Source organism: Acomys minous (assembly GCF_964271855.1).
Source record: "Acomys minous genome assembly, chromosome: 16".
NCBI lineage: Eukaryota > Metazoa > Chordata > Mammalia > Rodentia > Muridae > Acomys > Acomys minous.
The window spans coordinates 65,915,908-65,924,808 of NC_140498.1; the positions used below are offsets into that span (position 1 = coordinate 65,915,908).

The following is an 8,901-nucleotide window of genomic DNA, read 5'->3' on the forward strand; positions in this document are numbered from 1 at the left end:
ATACAAGGTCATTTTGTAACACTGGAGTTTAAAAAACAAAACAAAACAAAGCAGGGCTAGGGAGATGGCTCAGAGGTTAAGAGCACTGACTGTTCTCTCCCAGAGGTCCTGAGTTCAATTCCCAGCAACCACATGGTGGCTCACAACCATCTATAATGTGATCTGATGCCCCGTTCTGGCCTACAGGTGTACATGCAGGCAGAGCACTGTATACATAATAAATACATCTTTTTTAAAAATGTAATTACATTTTTTAAAAAAGCATAGATTATGTTGAAAGCAATGCCTCTTAACAAAAAACCTCCAGTGTATAAGGAAAAACACATTTTCAGGAATGTTATCTAGGGAGGAAATGTGACTACACAGTAGGGTGTCCTGTGGCTGTTAGGAGCTGCTCAAAGGGATGTCATTTCTCCTGTTAGCCCACATGTAGTGGAATCTCAAAACCTTGTTATTTCATGGAAATGAACAGGCTGTATCTAAAACATACAAACAGTCAACACTTTAATAGTTAGCAATGCTAACTTGTAAAATAACCCTGAGTGTAGAGGCGGGAGAATCTGCTCGGCAGTTCCGAGTGGATGCTGTTCTTGCAGATGACCTGAGCTGGGTTCCCTTGGTTCACATAGGGTGGGTCACAACCGCCAAAACTTCCAAGTCTAGGAGATCTGGTGCCCTCTACTGGTGGGCAGGCACACATAGGCGGACCACCGTATACATAATAAATCTTTTTTAAAAATTAAAAAATAAATAAATAAAAGACTTATGGGACAAAAGTGTGTATGTAGTGAAAAACCCTGTATCAAAACAAAATAAAGCCAGGTGTGGTAGCACACGCCTTTAATCCCAGCACTTGGGAGGCAGAGGCAGGCTGATGGCTGTGAGTTCGAGACCAGCCTGGTCTACAAAGTGAGTCCAGGACAGCCAAGGCTACACAGAAAAACCCTGTCTTTAAAACACACACACACACACACACACACACACACACACACACACACACACACACTTTGTGTTACACACATGAATATAGATATCCATGACGGCCAGAAGAGGGCGCCAGATCACTTGGAGGCAGAGTTAAAGGTGGTTCTGAGCCACCCGTCAGGGACCTTAACTCAGGTCTTCTGCAATAGCAGCCAGCCAGGGCTCTTGACTGCTGAGCCACCTCTCCAGTCCATCCTACTCACTTAAAAATGATTTAAAATTGTGTCCGTGTATGTGCAGGTGAGTGTGGAGGCCGGAGCTGTTGGGTCTGGTACTGGAGGCATAGGCGGTTATGAGATGTCCAAATCAAGTCCCCTTCAGGAGCATTAATTACTCTTCAGGAATAAGCAACCACTCCAGTCCTCGCCCGCCCCCCCACACTTTCCTAATAGTGGCTTGCTAAACACAAATTCCATTAAGTATAATCCAAATTAAACTTTTGTGCTTTAATACTGTCGCAATCTTGCTTAGAACATTGCCTGCACTCAAGGTACAAAAATCTCCTAAATTTTGTTTTAAAGATTTGTCTTTATGTGCACATTGGTGTTTTGCCTGCTTGTATGTCTGTGTGAAGGTGCCAGATTCCCCTGGACCTGGAATTACAGGTAGTTGTGGGCTGCCACATGGGTGCTGGGAATTGAACCTGGGTCCTCTGGAAGAGCAGCCAGTGCTCTTAACTGTGGAGCCATCCTTCCAGCCTGAAAATCTCCTACATTTTTAAAGGCAAGGTCTCAGTATGTAGTCGTGGCTGGCCTGGGCCTTGCTTTGTGGATCAAGCTGACCTCCACTTGCCTCTGGGATCCCTCACCAGGAATCACCACCATACATAGCCCTTCTGTTTTCATAAAATTTTCTTTGACATTTCATAAACAAGCCATCTTAATCCTGGACTCACTTTTGTAGACCAGGCTGGCATTGAACTCACAGCAATCTGCCTGCCTCTGCATTCCGAGTGCTGGGATTAAAGGCATGTGCCACCACGCCTGGCTAAGAATAAATATCTTTAATTTATTATAATTTATTCAAGAATAAATATCTTAAGTGATTAGGAAAGAAAGTTTGACTATTCTTCCAGTTCATAATTAAGAAAAAGGTATTGGTAAACTTTTTCTGTAAGAAGCCAGTTAGTAAGTGCTGTGGCTTTTGTACTATCTCAGCTGCCTAGCTTTCCTCTTTTTTCTTTTTTTTTTTTTTTTTTTTTGGTTTTTTTGAGACAGGGTTTCTCTGTGTAGCCCTGGCTATCCTAGGCTTCCTTTGTAGACTAATCTGGCCTGGAAATCACAGTGATCAGTGATCCACCTGCCTCTGCCTCTCCAGTGCTGGGATTAAAGGGCTTTCCTCTTGTTATAGGCAGACGACCCCGTATAATACACAGACAACTGTACATGGATATTTCCCATTGAGCCTTTATTCACAAGCCTGTGGGAAGCCGGAAGCAGGTGTAGAGAGCCTGGTTTTCTGGCACTTTATCTGGAACATAAGAAGAACACCCTCTAATCAATACAAGGAGAATATGAGCTATAGACATGGTCGTCCATATCACTAAAGGGAAAAATGCCTATATAGCAATATATGTGAAAAGATGTGTTAGCTCATTAATAGTCAAGGAAATAAGACTAAAAGCCAAACCACCAAGGGCCGAAAGATGGTTGCATAGTCCCATGACCTGAACCTAAGGCAGAAGGAAAGAAAACTAACTCCTAAGAGGTCCCTCTGAGCTGTGCACATGTGTATGGCACATGCATGTGAACACTCACACATCACATGCAATCATTTCAAAGCCCATTCCTTGGCATAGTTAAAATGGGAGGCACAAAAATCATCAGAAATTTGCAAGAATGTTCTCAACAGGAACTTTTTAAAAAAAGATTTATTTATTTATTTATTTATTTATTTCATATACAGTGTTCTGCCTGCATGTAAGCTTGCATGGCAGAAGAGGGCATTAGATCACATTGTAGATAGTTGTGAGTCACCATGTGGTTGCTGGGAATTGAACTTGGGACCTCTGGAAGAGCAGACCTCTGAGCCATTTCTCCAGCCCTCAATGGGAACTTAAAAAAATTTACTTTTAGTGTGTGTGTGTGTGTGTGTGTGTGTGTGTGTGTGTGTGTGTGCACGCACCTTTGGAGGCCAGAAGGGGTGTTGGATCCCTTGGGTCTGGAGTTATAAGCAGTTATGAGCCTCTTCACATGGGTGCTGAGAACCAGGCTTCATTCCTCATTAAAACTACAAATCAGCTAGCCACCCCTCCAGCCCTCTAACAGGAACTTTCTGCATAGAGGGCAAATGCTAAACTGCTTTGGAAAATTGACACTTTAAGTTAAGCATGTAGCCACTTACATGCTTAGGTGGTAGTGCACGCCTTTAATCCCAGCACTCAGGGAGCCAGAAGCAGGTGGATCATTGTGAGTTCAAGGCCAGCCTGGTCTACAAAGTGAGTCCAGGACAGAGAGAAACCCTGTCTCAAAACAGACAAACAAAGCTAAGCAGGTACATACCCTTTTACTCAAACCAAGCAGAAACACACATAGACATACACAGAGGCACACACTAGTGCTCTAGAAATATGCGTAGTGCGAAACTTCAAAAGAAAAACAAATCCCAGAATGCCCAAGGCTCACATATACAGTAGAATGAACAGACTGATGGGATGTTTCCACTGCGGAATCCCTGTTGCACAGTGGGAGGGGATGATGCTGAAGTCTGAGCATCCCAGACACAGGTAACCACATGACACGATTCTCTGTGAAGGATAAAAAGACAGACACAACATCCACAACATCCATGCAGTCAGTCTGCATCCCATTTAACTTAAGCGGAGGCTTGTAGGGGTTACATGTCTTGTTCCTGTGGGTGCCTTTTTCTGAATCTGGTGCTGAGTACCCCAGTGTGGTCTGCACGGTGTATTGCTCTGCATGGATGTGGCCCTTTGATAAAGAGGATTTTAAATTTCACAGCTGGCTCTCGCACTTGTTCCATGTCCCCCCCCCCCTACGTTTCTGATGTCTAGCAATGCACTGGGTACCAGAGTGGTGAGTTTTTGTACCTCCGTGTGTGACACCCTCTGCATGGTCACTTTAGCTTTGTTGGGATCTGTTATGATTTCTTGCACTGTGCCCTTGAAGCTTACCACCATGGTATATTTTGAGTGAAATAAGGAACTAAGGTGCATTCTTTTTTGTTTTCTGTCAGACTGTCCCCCACCTTGGAGACAGGGTCCCACTATGTAGCCTTAGCAGGCTGGGAACCCCACTATGAAGACCGAGCCGGTCTTGGCGGTGCATGCTTTAATTCCAGCACTTGTCGGGCAAAGGCAGGCAGATCGCTGTGAGTTTGAGGCCAGCCTGGTCATCAAAGCGAGTCCAGGTCTATAAGAGACAACCCTGTCTTGAACCCATGCCCCCAACCCACCCCCCAAAAGAAATGTTCAGGAATGGGCAGGTGGTGGCGGCGCATGCTTTTAATCCCAGCACTCGGGAGCTGAAGGCCAGCCTGGTCTACAAAGTGAGTCCAGGACAGGCAAGGCTACACAAAGAGACTCTGTCTCGAAAACCAAGGCGGGAGGGAGAAGAAAGAGAGAGAAATGGGGGGGGGGGGAGAGAGAGAGAGAGAGAGAGAGAGAGAGAGAGAGAGAGAGAGAGCGCCACACTGGTGCCATGACACATGCATGTCCCCATACGTATGTATACAACATAAATTAAAACCTATCTAAAGGGTCCCCAGGCAGCCAGTGAGGTCCCACGCCTGCCTGTAATGCTAGCACTGAAGTGTGTGGAGACAGGAGAACAGCCGAGGCTTGCTGCCTGCTGAAGAGCATGAGCTCCAAGGTTCAGAGATAGAGACTCTGCCCAAAGGAATAAGGTGGAGCGAGACAGAGGAGGAGATCTGACTCTGCCCTCTGGTCACTTCATGAACACATAGGAGAAGCCGGAAGGAAGAGAGGACAGACTCTGTAGATGCAAAAGAGGCAAAACAAGGGACCATGGACCACCAGAGTTCTGGCAGTAGTGCTAGCGGGGTCTGGTCTGCCAAGGACCAAAGAGCAAAGCCAAGCCCTTCTGCAAGACCAAGCTCAGCAAAAAGCTGAGCAACACTGCCAAGATTGGAATTTCTCAGCGGGAGGGTGTGGCCACCGGGTGATGAAGGCGCTAGACATAAGGAGTGGGTGTGGCTATGCCTTAAGGGCGTGGTCATCGTATATAAAGAAGCAGTTCTGTGGTGGATGTGGTCAGAGTGGGCGGCTCAGCTCAGGCGGGGGGGCGTGGCTCTGAGCGAGGGGCGTGGCCAGGACTTCCGAGGTGGCTCGAGGGAAACCGTAGTTCCAGAGCCACTCAGGGCCACAACTGTCCGCATCTGACAGTTCTTGGGGGAGCTGGAGACCGTTGACCAGGCTGACGACTGACACAGGGCACCTCGGAAGTAAGAAGGCGGGCCTCCCAGGATCAGAGATAGGATGGGGGTGGTATGCAGGAGGGGGAGGGGTGGAATAGAGGCCACCAGGGTAGGGAAGGCCTCTAACCAACAGCCCACTCTTTTGCAGCGCCCCGTCCCAGGGTCATGTGGCCACCGCTGGTACTGCTGTTTCTGCTGCTTCCTCCTGCCCATGGCGCCCCCCACCCGGCTGCTGACCTCCAGAAAAGCTTTCCAAGCTTACTCGAAGGTTTCCACTGCCTTGTACAGGGTGGGTGGGTGGAGCAAGAGAGGAGTCTGGGGACCTACAGAAAGGGAAAGAGGCAGTGGTAGACGGAGACTAATACAAGGACAAAATAATGACAAAGATGCAGAGAACTGGATGGGTGGTAGAGAGAAAGCCAGTTCGATGGGCGTGGTCTAATACTGGATAGCCAACAATTTTGGTGGGGGGTGGGGGGGCTCCCAGGAGACCCGCTATGAAACGGGGACAGTTGATGATGGGCGTGGTCTAATACTGAATATCCAACAATTTTTTGGAGGGCGGGGGGCTCCCAGGAGACCCGCTATGAAACGGGGACAGTTGATGTCTACTCCCGTGGACTTTAACGCCTCCCTAGGCATGGCCACAGCCCAGGGATCCTGGCTAGGGTACTACCCCCATTCCATGAAACTAAACGTGTCATACTCTTCGTTAGAAATACAAACTCAAGGAGACAGAGGCATCTGGAGGGAAGACAACCCGCTCAATGGCCCCCGCTGTCCTCCTGGCTCATGAGGTGGTTGCTGTGTGGTCTAGGAGCTGGGGGCAAGGACCTGTGGCCTCATGAGGGCCCGCCAGGCACAGGATCGGGAGTTCCCCACTCCTCCTCCCAATACGCACTTCTTGTCCCCTCCCGGGCCCCATCAACTGCTGAAGGGGCTATCCTAGCAGGACATAGATGTGGACCTCACAAGACCCACCTGCAGCATCATTTAAAAATAAAAGTTATTTCTTCAAGCTAATAGTGCGCTTTCCTTTTGTTTTTGTTTTTTATTTATTTTTTAAAAATATATTTTATTAATTTATTCATATTACATCTCAATTGTTATCCCATCCCTTGTTTTTGTTTTTTCAAGACAGGGTTTCTCTGTTTAGCCTTGGCTGTCCTGGACTCACTTTGTAGACCAGGCTGGCCTCAAACTCTTAAGATCCACCAGCCTCTGCCTCCTAAGTGCTGGCATTGAAGACCTGTGCCACCACACCCGACTTTTTTGTTTTTGTTTGTTTGTTTTGTTTCCTTTTGATATCAGTCCCCAGCTCCAGGCTAACCAGTTCCTCCCAGCTTTGGACCTGACAGCTCCAATCCCCAGCCGCTAACATCCCCAGGGCCACTTGTGCATTTACTATCTCTGACCCCTGGAGCTGGTGACTGGTCCTCTCTCCCCCTCAGAGGGAGGGTCAGCTTTTAACTGAGACCTAGGAAGAGAGTGCTGTTAGATAAGGAAGGAATTTCTAGCATTTTTTTTTTCAAGACAGGATTTATCTGTTTATCCCTGGCTGTCTTGGAACTCACTCTGTAGACCAGGCTGGCCTTGAACTCAGAGATCTGCCTGCCTCTGCCTCCCGAGTGCCACCATCGCCCGGCCTGCATTTTGGGGTTTTGAGACAGTAGCCAAGGTTGGACTGGAACTCTCAGTTCTCCTGCCTCTGCCTCCTGCGTGTTGAGATTGCAGGTGTGCTCCACCTGCTTTGGAAATGATGTTTTATTGAAGCAACAGAAAAGTAACCAACACAACTTCTAACACAAACAAACAAGAAATGTACAAATGGGAATGCTAACTTGTCTGGTTTTGGTCATTACAGACTGGGGATGCACAATAAAAGATCAGTTTCTATAAGTATGTGTATATGTCAATTATTTTTAATTTTTACATGTATTTATTTTGGATGTGGATAGATGGGCATGCACATGACACAGAGCGTGTGTGGAGGTCAGGGGACAATTTGTAGGAATGAATTCTCTTCTTCCGCCATGTGGGTTTCAGGGATCAGACTCAAGTCTTTAGTCTTGGTGACGCGACCCCTTACCTGCCAAGCTGTCTCATAAGCCTCTAGTGTGTGGTCATAGAGTCGCCTACAAATAGTTTGGGATGTTCTCTTCTGCTTACTGGACCCTGGCTGATTCATTTCTATTATCCACTTGATTTGGGATGACCCAGAAGACAACTCTGGCAGTGTCTCTGCATTAGTCAGGGTTCTCTAGAATAAACGCACATATTAGTTAATATCTCTATATAGTTATATAATTTAATATATATTAATTTCCTTTCTTTTTCTTTTTCTTTCTTTCTTTTTTTTGGGGGGGAGGTTGTTTTGTTTTTTGAGACAGGGCTTCTCTGTGGATCCCTATCTGTCCTGGACTCTAATTTGTAGAGTCCAGGCTGGCTTCGAACTCACAGAAATCCTCCTGCCTCTGCCTCCTGAGGGCTGGGATTGAAAGCATGCACCACCACACCAGGCCTCATTTCTTGCATTTTTATTCAGGGCAGAAATATAACCCTTTGGACAGTGCCACCCACCTTAAGAATGGGCCCTGACTCTTCCTTTAAGTTTCTCTGAAAACTCCCTTAGGGACTGTGATGGTGGTCAAGTTGATTACATCTGAAATGAACTATAATCCACAAATTGAGGGCATGCCTATGAAAGACTTTGCTAGACTTGAGTATTATATATACCTCATACATGTAATAAGATATATAATTATATAATTTAATATATGTATATATAAAAGGGAGCTTATTAGAACGGCTTTACAGGCTGTGACCCAGCTATTGGAACAATGGCTGACTATGAACAGAAAGTCCAGGTATCCAGTCTTTATTCAGCCCACAAGGCTGGATGTCTCCGCTGGTCTTCAGTAGACACTGGAATCCCGAACAAGTAGGCTAACGCCAATGGAGGAATGGACTAGCTAGCAAGGTGAGAGCAAGCAGGCAAAGAGCGGAAACTTCCTTCTTCCTTGTCCTGACATAGGCTTCCAGCAGAAGGTGTGCCCAGGTTAAAGGTGTCTTCCTGCCTCAAGACCCAGATCAAAGCCCTGTGTCGTCTTACATCAAAAGATCCAGAGAGACGTGGATTCACCCACTTCAAACCAATCGGAAAAAAAACCTCTCACAGGTGTGCCCTCCATTTCTGGACTATACTTCATTCCAGACGTAGTCAAGTTGACAACCAAGAATAACCATCAGGTTTTAGAGAAGGTTAACTGAGGAGGGACGGTCCTTTTTTTAAAGATGTGTTTATTATGTATACAGTGCACATCAGATCACATTATAGATGGCTGTGAGCCACCATGTGGTTGCTGGGAATTGAACTCAGGACCTCTGGAAGAGCAGTCAGTGTTCTTAACCTCTGAGCCATCTCTCTCCAGCCTGGGACGGTCCTTTTTTAAAGTGGGTGGCACCATCTAAAGGGCTGTACTCAAGCCCCAAATCCAAATGCAAGAAAGGAGAAAACAAGCT

At 46.6% G+C, this 8,901-nt stretch overlaps 1 long non-coding RNA gene across 1 annotated transcript; it reads left to right on the forward strand.

Annotated features, from left to right (window-relative positions):
* The first annotated feature begins 5,221 nt into the window (after nucleotides 1–5,221).
* On the forward strand, nucleotides 5,222–6,115 carry LOC311587294. The gene is made up of 3 exons (XR_014775811.1): nucleotides 5,222–5,406; nucleotides 5,528–5,647; nucleotides 6,096–6,115. It is a non-coding gene; the product is annotated as an uncharacterized lncRNA (long non-coding RNA).
* The last annotated feature ends 2,786 nt before the right edge of the window (nucleotides 6,116–8,901 follow it).